The following is an 18,207-nucleotide window of genomic DNA, read 5'->3' on the forward strand; positions in this document are numbered from 1 at the left end:
CTGTGTCATTTTGGATTGTGGGTTTAATAAGAAGACACACATCTAGAATCAAAATACAGGCTTTCATTCTTCTGAAGGGCTACTCATTGGTGCAACAAAAATGCTTTGCTGATCAAACTGATACAAAGGCACAATCAAGGAAATAGTCCTTCAAAACTGTACTGTTGCTCAAATCAGAACACTAATGTAAAAGAGGGAATGTGTCCTAAATTGCCAAATCAGTGAAATCAATGCCCTAATTTTCCTCTTTGTGGTCTATCTGACAATCACTATCCTGTAAGAGCTGTTCCCTCTTCTAATACTACTGTGAAAGTCCCTACGACCTTCATAGAGACAGAGGATTATTTATCTGCAAGAAGGACTAATTTTGAGAGCATGGGGGAAATTTGGATCAAGAGACGGCATACCAGCAGTCTGATTTTCTTCCACAGAAACCTTGAGTGTGATGGAAAAAAAAGTACTGTATTTCATGAAATTGACTACCGTGACTAAATTAAAGGAAAAAAAAAAAAAATAAATCACACTCTTTTCATACAACAGGAGCAGTTGACATATCTTTTGCCACAACATTTTTCTCACCAAAATGTTGGATTATGTTCAACATTTTGTCATAAAACACATGAAGTCTGTGTGTCTGAGACAAACCCATGCATTATTTCCTGTGGAGATACAGCCGCAGATTTCCACTAGTGTTTGCAAATTCAATAGATTTTAATGCATTTTGAGTCTGTTCCGTTTGAAATTCAACTCTTCCACTCAGTCCCTGCAGCTAGATAATTTGTTTCTGTGACAATCTGCTTTTGCCTAGAATTTATGCCAAATCTGCCAGTGCATTCATTTTGTGAGGTTTTATTTCCACTTCATTCTTCCAGGCTAAATGAGATAGCAATTTTGTTCCCCTTTTGGTTAAGAATAACCTAAACAAAAGAAGCTACTGAGCGAGAGTGGGCAGGGAGTAGCTAATACAGTTTAACAAATACCCTTTGGTGCTGTGAAATAAGAGGGATTGTTTGAATGTGAGTGTGAAAGACAACAACAGAAACACACTGAGCACAGGCAGAGAAGTAACAGCATGCTAAGAGGAAAGCAAAGAGGACTGGAAGCTGCTGAGACCATAAGCACAAAGAGTGTAGAAACAATGCAAAAGCAGTTCAAAACACTCCTGAAAATAATAAAACTCTTGTAGAGAAACACTTGCAAAGGATGACAAAGCAATGCCTCCTACCGACTTTGCTACAGAGCTTAGGGGGATTAGGCCATATGAACTTTTCCTGCCCATATAAAGGATTTCATAAAACAGATATCTGACTCCACCATTAAGTTTCTCCTAACATAGAGAGCCCTGAAACAACCTGTGGCAAGCAAACATTGCACAGGTTCAGCTCTGTCTTTTGGGCCACTCTCTCCTACAATGAGATGGCCGAGATCTGGCACTATCTAGATTTATAAAGCGTTTCAAAGCATGAATTTCACTGAAACCTTAGCTCTTAATTTCCTCCTTTTAATTTTAATGCCTTTGGGATTTTCATCTTCCTCAAGTTTTTGAATCAAAACTCCCGAAACTTTTTGCAATGCACTACTTACAGTAAAAACCATCCCAGAACTGCATCATTCAGAATTGCAAATTATTCTCAAACTCTTCTTTTCCAATAAATATGTGAATAGCAAATAAGTTATAAGCTAGTTTTGTAAGGGTGGAGGAATAAAGTAAAACTCCTAAGGAAGGAGTGAAAAATCCAGGATTACACAAATAATTTTTTCTGTGAATTTGAAGTAGTTACACACTATCTGAGAGTCTGATTTAGCCAGAAGGGAAGGAGTAAAAGAAAAAAAAGTCTTCTGTATGTGTAGCATTTTGAAGAAGTGTTTCTCTTAAAGTTTCAGAAGACGAGTAATTTCAAGGCAAGTGTGCAGTATGAGTCTGTCTTCATTCCCTTTGAGAAGCCTCAGGCAGGAAATATGTGGCATGGTATACAGTAATACAAAAAAAACCCCAAAACAAAACAAACAAACAAAACAAACAAACAAACAAACAAACAAAAAAACCACCACCTCAAAAAACCCCGTACTTTGACCAATGAATTTTTTAATAAAAAGTTGGTTCTCCCTAGCAGCTCTAACTGTGATTGCCTTCTTAACTTTGTTGGTTTACCTTTTTTCTCTACAAGGTTGTGAAATTTTCCCCTGAGGCAGATGAGTGCTGCAGTTTTAGCACCATAATTTTATGGAAGGTTTTCAGCATCACTGCTTGATTTTCAAGACTAGTTTTGAAAACTAAATAGAAAAAGGAAAAAAACCCAGGAAAGTTAGCCTCAAAAAGCACTTTTTGTTTCTCTCTTCCAGTTCTGAGGAATCACTCATCACTCATCTTATGCTTCTTTTAAGGAAGGCATCATCTTTTTGAAACTGTTAGACATTTTTCTGTCTGGAGATCCTTTTGCTTTCTTTCACCCGCTTGTTTGCCATACCATCTTCCTTCATCACTTTGCAAAGGCTGTGGAAAATCCTTTCCAGCTGACACAGACCCCTATTAGCATCTGTGCGCTCTAAGTACAGGGTACCAGCTATGTCCCTTCCCAAGAGCCTGGACTGGTGTTCTGGCATCCAAAGAGGTGTGTCAGAGGTTTTTATGTTCGCACTGACCTGCTTGACAATGTCGAGTGAGGTCTTAGTGCTACCACAAAAAAGTCTTCCTACTGGTTTTTTCCATGGTGGAAAGCAGGGGTAAGGTGGAAACCTCTACTGTGGCCTCCTGTTGCTGGCCAGAGGTTTATTACTGGACTGAGCCTTATCCAGTGGCATCCACTACCTGATTTATTCCAGTTTATTATTCTAAACCCCTGTCTGGGTCAGTCTAGTCACCTCTCCTTCCCCCTGCGCTGAAGAACAAGTTCACCTCATGTTGTCTCTTAGCTCACGACCTGCTTGTGGAGCCCACGGGGAGACATTTAAGTAATTCCTGCACATTCATAATGACTTATAGGGAAAAGATTGGGCAAATGCAAGCTGGAATGTCTTTGAACCTTCTTATTAATGAAATAAAGGTTTACTCTCCAAAATTAAAAACAGATAGGTAGCTACAATACTATTAACCATTGCTTTGTAACACTTCTCTTATAGTCTAAAAATGCCATCAGTGTTTCAGTACTTAGGTTACCTCTGTTAATGTAAAACATCAGTAAAGCTATCAAAACAGAGAATCACCACTTCAAAACTCCTTGATGGCTAGTCTATGCTCTGGAGTATGTAAATCATGGCATAAGGTATTATCCAGATGAATTATTCTTTGTAGGAACGAGTTGGATCCTTCTGAAATTACCCATCTTGCAAAGTACAGCCATAATTTTCAACACATACTGGGCTAAAGTATGGGTCTGCCAGGGAAAATGCATACCTCAAATTGCAATTATAGGTTGAGGGAATCAAGTGGCTGAGTCCCAGTGTAAGGTTATCAACAGTCACTGTGATAGGTAAAGGGCTATTCTGAAAATGGTGTAAATTGGTTCCTTTCTATCTGTTAAACATTAAGTACTGTATAGGTGCTGATGGAATTGCAAGGGAACAAACTGTCTGTATTGTTATTTATAATATTGGTGATGCTCCACAGAAATGTAAATATACAGTTTTAATCCCCCCACAGTCCTGTCAGGTATGCTACTAATTATCCTGGTTTATGCTGTTGGGAAAAGGGCTCATACATTCTTGTGCCAGACTGCTGAAGCAGCATGTTTTACAATATGGGAAAGCACTCATTGTTTCCTTTCATTTGTAGAAGTGTATATACGGCATTTCATTGTAGCTACAGCAGGAAAATAGGCAATCTGTTTGAAACATGTTGGTGTAAAAACTGTGCTGTGCTCTGGCATCTTCACTTTCAGCTGAACTGACAAAATTTTCTCAAAAAGCCCTTCATGCTGCTTCAACTATTTCTGTCTCCACCTCCATCTTCTTGCAATACAATACTCCGTGTATTGTTTAGAGAGGAACACTGATCATGGGTCCACAATCATTCCTTTGTTTTGGGTTATAATTTTTTCTGAGCATTTTCTATTTTTACTGTTATGTTTATCTTAGTTTAATGATATGGGACAGATTTTAATATAATCTCCAATAACAAACTTATTATGTAGTTAATTTCTGAGACTACATTTGAACCACAACCAATAATCCCTCTGTATATTTTAAAATAAAAATAAACATTTTGAGAAAAATGGAAATCTACATCAACATTGGACGTACATTTTCACTTTCCCCTATTTATTTTGCACATTCATGACAATATAACAAATAAATAATACTGAAGTATATTAAGTACGGGGTAGGAAATATTTGCATGAATTGAAAAACACTGGAAATTATATAATTGTATTAGCATTTATAGTACATCTGTATACCAAAAGTACTTGCTTGAAATAGTTAGCATCTGTAGAGTAATACTGGAAGCCCTATTGGAAGTGCTTTAAAACCTCATAGGACATACCAGGAAAATGCAAAATATGAGATGTGGATCTAAAGAATTTCAGGTCTCCTCATTTTTAAATGTACATGTAGCAAGCTGTCCCAGCAAAACTTGTATTTATTTCTGAAGTAGAAATTCAACCTGAAATGGACTTAAAAATTAAGGACACACATAAATAAAATTTAGAATCACTTCAGGTTCAAGTGGTTACTTAGTGAAAAGAACAAATAAATGTGATTTCCATTGCAGTAGAACTTCAGGCAAGTAATGTATAGAGTTCACTTACATATTTAACAAATATTTTTCCTGACTGACAAAACCAGTATTTCCTGTTTAAGACACATGAATTTTGTATTGTACAAACAATAAATATACTGGCCAACAAATTCTTTTGGGACCCTAAGGAGTGGCAATCTATAATAAGCTTTTCTGAAAAAATGGTCTTATTCTAAGCATATTAAAATTAGTATCTTCCTCCTACTCCCATGGTTCTTAGTCTGTGTGCAAGGACCAGCTGGTGAAAACCAGGAAAATCAGGCAAGTTTACCTGAAAGCAAAGGTCTGCAAAAGAATTGAAGAGTTTTGATTTTGAGATATATTTCAGTTGGGCAGATTTTAGGGTATTTTCATTTAAAAAAATCTAAAAAAAACCCCAAACCAAAACAAACAAAAAAAACACCAACCAACCAACCAACCAACCAAACAAACAAACAAAAAGTCCCATATGAATATATCTCTTCTATAGAAACATAATTTTTAAAAAAATAGTAATTTCTGATTCATGTGTCTCTACAAATTATTTTCTTTTTCTTTCTGGATTTGCAGAAAGAAATCTGAGGCTGAGAGGCTCAGACTTTGAAAGGCTGAGACTGTTCAGCCTGGAGAACAAAGGGCTTAGAGGTATCTTATGAAAGTGTATGAATATCTAATGGAGCAAATGAAGATGAGCAACCAGACTCTTTTCAGCAGCACTCAGTGCCAGGAAAAAAGCAGTGGACACGTATCAAACCCCAGGAATTCCAGGATGAACACAAGGATAGAATGTTTTGTTGTGGGGGTAGTCAAACACAGGAACAGGTTGCCCAGAAAGGCAGTGGAGCTTCTGCATGTGGAGATATTTCAAGCATGGCTGGATACCATCCTGGACAACTGACTCTATCTAATGCTGCTTTAGCAGTGGGGCTGGACTAAATCATCTGGAGAGGTCCCCTCCTAAACACTCCTGTGACTACAGCATTTCAGCCATGGGAGCTATCCCATTAGGTTTCTGTGATCCCAATGAGATTATAGCATTGTGTCTGCCTGCAGGTCTCTATTTAGCCTCTAATTTTATAGCACTCTATGCTTCTGGATTATTGATTTGCCTTTGAGCTACCAGTTGTCTCACTGCTGAAGATCAAGATCACTTCTGTAAGATGAATTTTGAGTCTTGCATTTCCTTCTGTAATGCATCTCTAATAATTAAAATGAAAAAAGAATCAAAGAGAAATTTAAAATCTGTGTATGTGATTTAATTACATTAGTCATACAGAAGAGATTCATATTGTCATAGTAACTAAACCGATATTCTTTTTTTCCCTCTTATATTGCCGTAGTAGATTATGTTAATATAATACTTGGTCTCGTTCTTGGAGAGGCATGTCTGAACACTTTTGAGGATATTTTTTGTTGCAACATACGTTCTACAGATTGCTGTTCAGATGTAATTCCTCATCTGACAAGTGTTGCTTGAGCTTGGCTTTACAAAAATTAATAAGCCATAAGAACACAAGACCCTACTCATCTGTGCAGAAATCAGTGTCGAGATTCATGTTACTAGAGCACTGAAATTAATTCTTAAGTTTGAGCTGGAATTCAGACACATACTGGAAATTAAATGATGGACTGCTTTGCCTGTTTTAAGATATGAGTCTTTTCAGAACTGGGCCTTTAGGACTGGAGTTGCAACCAAATCAACTGACTACCTTCTGTGTCTTGGAACCATGTGTTACCGCTAGTTTCGTGGGGAAACACTTGCTACAGAACAATCCAATGATACTAGAGTGTACTGCAATGAACTTTTTGCTTAAATTGTCAATCTTTGTTCATCCTTGAATTTATAAGGAGTTACTCTGAAATAACTAATTTTTCCAAGTGTTACTTTATGTATACATTGTACCTTGTTCATAAGGAAAAACAAAAAATTGATTGTAAACCTAGCAGACTGTGTCTTGGATTTTGATTGGTAGAAAATCACTCATTAACTCAGGAAAATCAGTAATTTTCCTGCACAGCTGCTCAAACATGCTGGGGAATTTACTATGGAAAAAAAAGGGGTGAAGAAAGACATTATCAGCACTGTAAAACATTGATTAGAGTTTGTTATACAAAATAATTAGATTTAATCAATTATCACAGTTAACAAGTGATTTCTTGGGGATTATTATTACCTAATTGTTATTAAAGATCTGACACAGATGGCATATGCAGTTCGTTGCTTATTATTACTTTTACAAGCACAGATGGCACAGTACAAGCAGTAAGACTAGCAGACAGTGATCTTTTCTTCCTAATGTAGTAACAAATGAATGTGAAGAGTAGTTTGTTTTTGTTTTTTTTTTTTTTTTAATTTTTACTAAAGTGCTGCAAAATAACTAATGAACTCAACTGTTCAGATTATTTTACTTGAATAAAAATTTCTACATTGTGCATGTAGAAGCCTGCCCAGGAGATTCTCAAATTAATGTTACAGACTCAAAATATTTGCCTTATGATGCTCTTTCCAGCTTGCTTGAATCTACCCTTTGCATAAGAATCAGTTTAACTTGAACTCTATGAACTCTGTTGGCAAAACTTCTAAGGCATAAAAATATCTATAATCATAGAAAGAAAAAAAGAAAAGAGCTCAAGAACATTTTAAAGCTATTTATTTAAAAAGAGAGTGGTAAATTTTTAAGAAATCTAAGAAATAGAAAAAGATGCATATGTAAGAGTCAAAAAAATCCTTTCAAACCAGCAAGAAAAAATTATTTCAGCAAAAGGTCAAAAGTTTGTTCAGGAACAAAAACTCAGCATGCACATTATACTTTTACACCTTCCTTTCCATCTTTTTGTCCTCAGGGAAGAGTGGGAGGATAAGTATGTGATTTTATGGACTGTTTGCTTGGATAAAATAGATCCCTACAAGCAGGACAAGTATGCTGTGATAACTACAGATTAATTGTTTGGCCAAGTCTATCCAGTAATTATGTTTCAGACTAAAATTTCCTCTCCAGGTCCCCATCTCTAGGAAGCAAGCCAATTACGTCATTCATGGTACAGTGGCATTGTCACAATATAAAAAAAACCTTGCCCTCCTAAGGCTTAATTACAGTACTCCTCCATGAGAGATTTTATACTCAGTGGTTGCACAAAGCTGGAACATGCTTTCCCTATTAATCTTAGGTCATATTAAAAATATATTGTTAAATCATGCCACTGTCCTTTAAAATATCCTAATCGTACTTCTGAAAAGGCAAACAACAAGGCTAAGCATTATGATTAGAGAAATGTTATTGGAATACTCCAGTATTGAAACAGTGACAAATATGTCTCATGAAAAGGAGAGCAAACATTACCTTATGTTAAGTATAGCTAAAACAAAACTAAAAATTAAAAAAAAAAAAAAAAAAAAAAGAGAGAGAGAAGAATCATATATCAAGATTAAAATCCCTAAAATTACCTGATAAATAGATCAAACATGGGGATAGACATAGAATTTTTTTGTTTTGCAGAGGGCATATATCACAGTAGGTATATCCCTAAGTATGTAGCAAATAAAAGGAGTGAAAGTAACACCATTTATTTTTAATATGTTTGTGTGCCAGTTCTGCCATTACACTAATTCTGCCATGCACTGATTATGTCTCTAATTTAAACTGGTAGAATGGCACTTCTAACACTAAGTTTATTATTAAAGCCCTCTAACATTCTCTATTTCCACCTCCCTTCTAGGCCTGAATCAGCCTGCCAAGGCATCAACCAAAACAATGTATCTGATCTTCTGAATAAATTTTTTAATAATGATCTAAACATTTATCCTTATATATGATATACTTACAAGGTCAAAAACAATTTAATTACCTTGTCTTATTGAATTGTTACTTTACAGCTGAGCTGTGGTAACTGGCAAAGTGCATACCCTAGTAGAATCCATTGTATGAGTAAAAGCCATTAGCTTAAACCACTAAGAAACTGTGCATACGAAAATCACCATCAAGGAGTTGTGGTTTAATTGGTGGGTTGATTTAATGTGTTTCACTTATCACAGCTTGGCAGAGAAGCAGTTGCTTGTTTAGCCACAACAACATGATAGCTTCCACTCTACAGCCATTTCCTTACACATTTTCCATTAACTTCATCAAAGAAGGGCCTGGTTCTACCTGACTTACATTAAAAGGGTACTATTTTTAAATAGGCATGACAGAAGAGCACCGACATGAATTTTTTTTTCCCTAGCATCTTTAATTGAGAGCAAAATAATCTTACCTTTCAAGCTCTGAAGAATACAGGAAATAATACAGACTGTTAGACGGGTTTAAAATGGCAGATATGTCAGGTTCAGAGGGTAATAATCAATGGTTTGATGTTTGGCTGGTGGTCAGCATCTAGTAGAGTACACCAGGGTCGTTGTTTTTTAGCTATAGTCATTAAAGACCTGGGTGATTTTGAAGTGTTCCCCCAGCAAGTTTAAATCAGAGGGTAAGATTATTGTAACAAAGAGTAGGCCCTGATAAACTGGAGAATGGGACCAGCACAAAGCTCATGAAATTCAGCAAGGAGGAGCGTCAAGTTTTGCACTCCAGGTCATATAGCCCTGTGCAGTATTATGGTCTGGCAGACAGGTGATCAAGAAAGAGTCACACTGAAAGGAAATCTGAGCCAAGTCAGATCACTCTCATCATGAGAAAGGCAAGTTGTGTGCTGAGCTGATGTATGGTCAAGGAACATTAATCTGATCTGTAAGAGATCTTGTCCTCTGCTTGCTGTTGGTGAGGTTACATCTGGGGTATTTTGTCTAGTTTTTTGCCTCCCTGTGGAGGTGAGGTAGGACTGCAGAGGGTGTTACTAAACTCTGGGAAGTATACATGATGTAGAGAGGACGAGGGAGATTGGCTTCTTCATCCTGGTGAAAATGAGCTAAAGATGATCTAAAGAAACTCATTATGCATAGAAGTAGAGTGGCTTCAAAGATGAGAGATGAGGTACTCTGTTGTCCCTTCTGTATCAGGTGATACAGAAAGGACAACAACCACAAGAGAGGTTCAGTTTACACAAACAATTTGTGAAATACTAGAGGGCTTCATAACTTGGCCGAAAAAAGCTGTGGCTGACCTGACCTGGTTGCTTCGTACTTTGACTGTGACTTTTGAGTAGAATCTCCATGAGTCCCTTCTGCCCAGCATTTCAATGTTTCCTATGAACTCTATGGATCTATTATGTGTCCAGCACAGGAACTATGTATGATTCAGATAAGTATTTTGGAGTTCAGTATCAGTAATACAACCATTTTCTGTGCACAAAACTCATGGCATCAAATGTCCAACAGTGACTGGTAGAAGCACAACCAGGAGGAATTTGGTCATATACTCCATGGTCATGGTTCAAATATAAGAATACCCCTCCCAAAATTAGCCTTTTAAGCATTAAGTATCAAAATTTTAAAATGAGAGAAAAAAAGAAAAATCACAAATATCTTCTTGAGTTTATTTCCTGTGATGGTAAAAAAAGTACGTAAACCCTTCATCAGTTTTTCTGTTATCTAGATACTTACTTTCTTCTCTTTTCAGTATGGATTCATTAGAATGGGGAAAATCAATTCCAGGAATTTTCAAGAAAGTTTGATATAATTGCGCACCAAAAAGCCAAAAATGTATGTTGCTTTTAAGTAAAATGTGACTATAAAAGGATGTTTAAATATCTTCATGTTTCTGGACAGTACTTATCACAGTAATATTTTTCCTCTCTAGTTCCTGGTTTTTAAGTATAAATAAGTTGATAAGTTTTTATAATAGGGTCATTGAATGGTTTGCATCAGAAGAGACCTTTAAAGACCATCCAGTTCAACCCAGATTATCTAGTCCAACTCTCAGGTCTGTTTTAATAGTCTTGTGAAGTGTCTTAATCTTGACTTGTCTCTTGTCTTTTTCTTGTCTTTGCCATTTGGTCACTTCCCCACTTGGAGTTTGCTCTGATTTCTTTTCCCAACATTATGCAGAGAAGCAAATGCTTATAGAAGTGCTTATGGAAGCACCAAAACCTGTGTGGAGAAAAAAAAACAAAAAACAACTAAGATAACTGTTATTATGCCAGCCGGTGGGAAGTATTGATGGAGATGGGAGTGAGGGGATCCTCGCTTTCTTTCAGCCTGCTCCCCGTGGTGTATCATGTTACATTATTCCCCACTGTTGATGTGAGGAGGATTTATTGCACAGTATATGGATCACTTTCCTATTTCTCTTTTTTGCTAACCCGTTCAAAGTCAACTACACTCATCCATACCCTAGCCTCTATTTATTTCCCCACAGGCTATTTGAGGCCTGCATGGTGCAATGTTTTCCCAAAGCATTTAGTCATCTGGATAATTATATGCAAAAATAAGTTTCTCTAAAAATTGTTGAGACCCTACAAAATATCTTTTTATTTTTACAGATGTTGTGGCTTGGGGACAAAGCTAACCTTCATAAAAATAATTAGGGAAATGTCAGCTTTTCAAAAAAAGAATATTTGAAATTCTGAAGATTTTGAGACAAACCAGTTTTTATTGGAAAGCCAGCGCTTCTTATCAGAGCTAAGATGTAAAGATTTCAATATCCAGATGTGATTAGAAAGTAATCTACGTTTTCTATGGTTCAAGCCTTTCTGTAGTGAGAGGAAAGGCTTTCAAGCCTTACAATTGAAGCTCTTAGCACTTCAGAGAGAAGTGGCCAGAATCCTGCTGTAATATTTTAGGCCTCAAAACATGGTATAGATTTATAATCATTAAAATGAAAAAAAGCCCATCAAACCAACTAACATTGTAAAGTAAAGCAAACACAAAAGATCCCTTTGAAATACTGTTTCAAAAGCAAAAGTAATTAGCTGGGTTCCTAGCACATGCACACGTTCAACAAGAAACAAAAGAATGTTCGTGTGTATAGCTCTACAGGCAAGCATGGCAAACAGTTTTGTGTGACTGTTTGCTCAGGGTTTGTTTTCTTTTCAGAAGCACTTTTTCTCTTTTTGTATTCATTTTCAAAAAAAAGTATGTATTGTTACCATTCATCTTGGATTTGAAGCTGCCAGAGTAATTATTAGCAAAACTACTTGACACATGAGAATTTGTGCACTCTTCAAATCCGAGAACAGAAACAACACCATATGACTCGTCTGACCAGTCACAACTAATCAACACAATGAGAAAAACAAATATCAGGCATTGCATAAATACAGAAAACTGTTCACAAGCAGTCTCAGCATTACTGTTGCATAACAAGCACTATGATCTGCTCATAGATGGTTCAGTATTACAAAGAAGGAGCCTTAAGGTGATGACAAACAGTAACACTTTCTGTTTTCTTTGATTTTGAGCACATGTACCCTTAAAGGAAAAATCCCTCAAGAGGTCTTCTCCATTAGAAAAATAACAATTTTAAATGAAGCTTAGTGCTGAACTTTTGATTTAATATTGTTTAAATTAAACATTCCTTGCACTGAAGATCACCTTGCCGAACTCCTAGGTCTAGTCCTTACCTTTCTCTCATTCCATTTTTATGCACATAAAAATGTATATACAATACATTTCAGTCAAGACAACAGTTTCGGTATGATACAGTAGAGCCACAGCTTTGCTCCAGTGAGTGCAGGGAGTTTGCTTTTTGAAAAAATGGTTTCCCCTAAGCACTCTAAATTTCACACACTTCCTTGAGTCCTGCTGCTGGAGACAGTGAAAGGCGTGGATAGAAAATCAAAGATAAGTACCTGAAAAAGAGTAACAAGATAAACAATGCTATTTTAATGAGTTGCAGATTTTATTTTTTCTTTTCTTTGGCTTGCTTTGACTTTCTATTTGGATATGACTGTGCTATAATGCTTGTTCTTAAAATGGCCTCACTTGCTGAATATTTACTTCATGCTTGGCATCAGCTGAACCATTAGGAAAACCTCTAAGAAAATTGTGCTCAGACACATGTTTTTCTACTGAAGGAAGTCTAAAGCTAACTCTTGTGAACCAGATATTCACTACAAAACAAAACTGCCTTCTTCTCAAGTTTCCTTCCCTTTTGAACTGGATGTGTCATCTGTGGCTTGGGAACTGAGGGCCACATATGAAGTGAGGGAGATTACTCACCTGTATTAATCTAGGATCTGGAGAATAATGTACTGATCTCAGAAGACATTTTGAAAGGAACAGGAGCAGATGTTTGGAAAGCTAGAGACAGCCTCCCTCTGAGGGCTTTGCAGCCTTAAAGTTCACTTAAAGTCTTCCTTTCAGCAAGGAAAGGCATTTGTTATTTCCGCCTTTCCTCAAGGTCTGTGTGAAGCATTTTTACAGTGCTCCTGATTGTCTTCCAAGACAAAGGGAAAGTACCCATGACAAGAAGTCAAGTGTCTATTACTTTTTACAAGCACAAAAGAAGCATAATTGCTGATTCAGAGCTGCTTGCAGTCCAGGGAGCTGTCAGTACCGCATTGTCATTAAACATATTTAATATGACCTGTCAGTAACAGGATGCTGAATTTCCCCTTCAGCAGCACATCTCTCGTATTATACTTCTTTGTGCTCTCAAATCCAGTTGGACAAGTTGTAATTTCCTGTGTTTTGGAGAGAAGATTGCACCTTTTCACGTGCACTTAACTCAGCCTTTGGAGTGTCTCCAGCAGATGACGGAAGCCTGACAACCAACTCACTGGGACTGAAAAGTCAGTGGCCAGGAACCAGTGTGAAAGAACTTGCCTGCCAATACTTCTGTCCATCACCATGAGCCTGTGAGGACAGAAACCTAGAATCTGAAGTTTTCAATGTGGAACTCACCTAAGTCTTTTGCATTTTCATTTAAGGCTGCTACAAATGTGACCATTTTGATTAACTTTCCCTGTATGTTTACTTGGAATTCAAAATCCAGATGTCCCTGTGTATGCGTTTCCTCATGTGCCTAGTTCAATAGACAAGCTCAGATGGTGCCTAACAATTCTAATACGACTAATTAAAAACAGGTGCTTTGATCTGAAAGCAGAGTATTCACTTCCCCACATTTTTGATAAAGCACTAATTAGAGCACTCCTCAATAGAAAGCTTTGGACAGAGAAAAATAATACCTCTGCTTGCTATTTACAATAAGCCCCAAGCTACAGAGTGTCGACCATATGCAGCCAAAACCATAAAGGTCATGGGGTCATCTGGTAGAACTAGGAAGCCTTTGTAACCTTTGGTTCCACATAAAACTAAAGGCCTGTTGTTACAATCACACTTGCATATCTGGATCTACTAATTGATGTAATTTAAAAAGAAAACCATAAATGTGGGAAAATTGCTATGGTACGTGCCTTCTTCCTAAGATATCTTTTTGTGACTTACCTAAAATGTTTTAACTCTGACAATTTTAATCAAGTCTGTACAAAATATGTTGGCTATATATAGCTCAAATGAGTTCTGTAAAACAAAGTATATTTCAAGCATGTCTATTGATGAAGTGTTATCAAAACTCCATTTAAATGTAAGTAAAGAATTTAATTTTGAGATAATTATTCAAAGTTTCTTAAAAAAAGAGATTAGTTTCTAGTGAATCACTATATGAAAAATAACCTCCTATTTTCAGAATTTTGCGTGTTGATTTACAATTCCTTTGTCAGAACTGGTTCAAGATATTTGCAGTTTCACTTGACTCTGCTGTTAGGTGAGTATTTCTTGAACAGTTCACGTAGGAAAATACAAGGTTTATCATCACACTGACTGTAAAATGCATTCTCACTGGTGCTTCCACTCACTCCTGTGATTTGAATGGTTTAGCATAAGTAGCCTTGGTTTCGATTTGACAAAACATTTTCCTCATAGTATGTCTGGCAAAGCTACCTGAGCGAATTGGAATAACCTTATTCTCTCTCTCTGACTGATTCTGCAGTATTAAAGCAGTAAGAAGCAGAAAAAGTGTGTTCAATATTAATTTTGTGCTCTCAGTGACCTGGGGTAAACATAGTGAGCAGATCAGGTGTATGAGGAGTTGCTGGTTTTGCATGCCCACTGTCAGAGCAGAACAGAACTTCAGCAGCTTTAAAGAAAGCATTCACAACATCTTTGCAATGCAAGCTTGACTCACAGAACATACTGTGCATTGAAAGACACATTTTTAAGAACAGTGAGTAGGCAATACATCTTTGAAAAATATGAACAAATAAGGAGCACAATAATACATTTATTTGTAGTGTGTAATAAATAGATCTAGAGATAATTTCTATTTTCTTATTTACAAAATCATTTAGTTTATTGAATACATTTTGAAATGGGCTATTAATGTGACTACATGTGTGTCACCTATAAAAAATTGTTGATTGCAAGTATGTTCACTTATTATCTTCAGAAAAAAAGTAAAAAACAAATAATGATATAATTTATCCATTTAGATCCTAGTGTAGAAAATATTCGCTGACTGTTCCTGCAATTAGTTTAGTCCATAATTTAAGAGAACTTAGTTGTGCCTCTTGGGTGGAAAAGAGCAAGTGTTCTGCTAAGAAGGAGAAGCTTCTGATTCCTACCAAGCTCATCACTAACACACTGAAGCAGTATTCATTTTCCCTTCATGCACCAAGAAGTTTTGCACTTCATGATGAAAAAAATCATTACTGCTGAAAGCAAACATGCATTTCTAAACCACACCAAACCTACAAAAACACAAGGTATAGCTTTAAACATTAATAAGCCTCTTCTCTGAGGTACAATGCAGACAGTACTATAAGCCAAAGACTGGTATCTCTAATAGCCAGAGATCAGCAAAAGTGTTTAAATCCTTGTAGGGGGATTTGCTGACAACACCAGGGAGTAGTGTATTTATGCTTCAGAAAAAAAGGCTTGGAAACCCATTTGGGTAAGAACAAGAGATGTTAGTCACAACTTCGTCAAAGGCATTTGATAAAGTAAGGTCTTGGAAAGAAAGCAAGGAAGAAAGAAAATTCACTTTTTCTCTCAATCTCTTTTCCGTCTCCCATTTCCATTGCTTCTTTCTGTCTTTCTGCATGATTGGTGTGCTCGGCTTTTGTCATTCCCTCCATCCTTCTCTTGTTCAGTCAACCACATTCCTAACCATCTAGATAGCACCGACATTAATGTGGGCCTAATTACCACTGCCTGCAAGACAATGCCCAGAAAGCTTGTATCAGTCCTCGGACGGGATGCTGCAATCTAATTAAGTACAAATTGGAGATTCTGAAAACACCTGCTTAACTGCCATTATAAATATAGATGTGTCTAGTTCGGTCAGCACCCTGCTGTGGTCCTTAACGCCTTCCTACAGTGTTTTCCTGCAGCCACAAATGTCTGGATACGTAGAGTAGGTCATGCAACTTCCTTTGAGGGTGCTGGCCTGAGTTCTGTTCCTCTATCAACAGTTTTAAAGTCTTTTCAGAGCTGGGCAGTGGGCAGGATATTACGTTCTCAAAGAGCCAGAAGGGAGTTTCTATGCATGGATTGTTCAAAGGGTATAGAAGCTGCTTACATGTTTTTTTCTGCTCTTGAACAAAGATTTTGTCCTGTAATGTTCTCTATATAGTAAACCGGCTTACTATACATGAGTTGCTGTACTGTTATCTCTTATTCTCTTCTTTTCTGTTTAGGATAATTATGTGACTTTACCTTGATATTTCCCCTGAATATATTTTAACTAATTTTAGCAGTAGTAGTTGTTAGTGCCAATAGCCCAATAGCCCAGTGTGTATTTAACTTATTTGTTGGTTTGAACCGTAGCAAGCCTGGGGCAGAATTGATAGGCTGCATAAGTTAACATATAGAACACAACTCTGTGGAAAAAGGTAATTCTCTAGTTAGATTAGGTCTTAGCCGGGATATTATCATGCTGTGAAAAAGAACATCTTTCTACATTCAATAGTTCTGTAAGCCTTTTTTCTTTTCCATTCTGGAATGGAATAACAAAAGTGAAAATTGTTATAGAATAATTCTCTGAAAATAGCTGAAATAATAACATGGAGATGAATTCAAGTTCCATAGCAGGATAAACAAACAAAATCCCCAGGAAGCTAAACTTGACAAACACTAGTAATGTTGCAGTATTTGCCATTAATATTAAAGCTTTCTCTATGTGTTATTACCTGAGCTATGTGATTCACTGTTTAATTAGACACACACAGAGCAGCAGATTATATTGTCTCTCCCATGAAAACTTTGAAATTTCAAAATATTTTCCATTCCACATCAGGATAAAAGCTGCAACCTTTTGACAATTCTCATGTTACAAACAACATACCACCTCAGTGAGCACTCACACTGAGGTGAAGGCACAAACCATTACCTTATTTAGGCTGACTTATCAGCTTTCAACTTAAAGACCCACAAAATTGCCCTAGGCTTTGGGCTGTGCAGTATTCTTGAATGGCAAGTCGGCAGACATGCTCTTTCCTTTCCTCTGCCAACCCTAGTTGGGACCTTCTCATTAAAATGTTTACATGTAAACATATATATGTATTTAAATTTTGACTAGCTGAAAGAACATATTTTCAATAGGCTTCTTTAGGTTTTGTGATTTGTTTTTAAGCTAGGGCTGTGTGAGGCAAAGTTTTCTTCAGGAGGGTTTTTTGCCAGGGACTGTTGTAGATGACATTCTCTTTGCAGCAATATTAAATTAAGTTTTTGTTAGTTTTGTTATTAATGTTTTTGTTGCATTCATTGTTCTTCGTTAGCTATCCTGGCACTTTTATCTCAGTTGCTTGTACATGAACACTTAGATTCGATTAGCCACAGGTAGATATTATTTCTAGAGGTCTTGGTTTCACAGTACAAAAACATTTCCACCTTTGGATACAATGATAATAATGGGAGGTCAAGTCAGTGAGGAAACTTAATTTTGAACTGCTGCTTTTAAATGGTCTGAGGTTATTTGGGTTTTGAAATTAATTTTTCTCGTGGTTTTGTTTATGTTAAACTTTCAGATTAACTGCACAGTATTTTGGAAGATACCTCATTCATGTACACAGTAAAAATGTGTCTTTTTAAGAATCACCCCAAAAAAGCCTGCATGCAAAGGAAAGTAATGTCTAACTTACCTATGTAAATCATAACAGCTGTGGCAATCTTGCATTCTCTGTTGCCATACAGAGGCAGTAAAGCAGATTTCTGTTGTATGTCTCACTTGTCACAAGATAAATTTTTGTTAATCTAAGACACTGAAAAACAGCCTCTCCCCATCTATCTATTTCAGTTTTGATTTGGTGCTGTTTTCCAAGAAAGGAAGAAACACTTAGAGAGAACCGGTGAAGAGGAAACCTGAGTATTCTACACAGAAAAGTCATATGTTCCTGTGTTTATGCAAACAAGGTCATAAAGTATCTGACAGTGAAAAGTCAGAGTAGTTTGCGACATACAAGCCTGTCTTCAATTTCTGCTGCCATGGCTAAAATAGCAAATAAATCCAAAATCACTCTTCTGAAAATAAAAACTGCTTTATCATCTTTCAGGATGATCTTTATAATTATCAATGATGAGAACAGAATATTACAAAAAAAAAAGAGTAGAATACCTATGATAT

The 18,207-nt window shown here is 36.5% G+C and overlaps 1 long non-coding RNA gene across 1 annotated transcript; it reads right to left on the bottom strand.

Moving 5' to 3' along the window:
- Window positions 1-10,388: 10,388 nt before the first annotated feature.
- LOC120749597 (uncharacterized) lies at window positions 10,389-17,847 on the bottom strand. The gene is made up of 3 exons (XR_005699686.1): window positions 17,726-17,847; window positions 12,209-12,436; window positions 10,389-10,736 (listed from the first exon to the last, which is right to left on the bottom strand). It is a non-coding gene; the product is annotated as an uncharacterized LOC120749597 (long non-coding RNA).
- Between the last annotated feature and the right edge of the window lie 360 nt (window positions 17,848-18,207).

Source organism: Hirundo rustica, chromosome 2, assembly GCF_015227805.2.
Source record: "Hirundo rustica isolate bHirRus1 chromosome 2, bHirRus1.pri.v3, whole genome shotgun sequence".
In the NCBI taxonomy this organism is placed as follows: domain Eukaryota; kingdom Metazoa; phylum Chordata; class Aves; order Passeriformes; family Hirundinidae; genus Hirundo; species Hirundo rustica.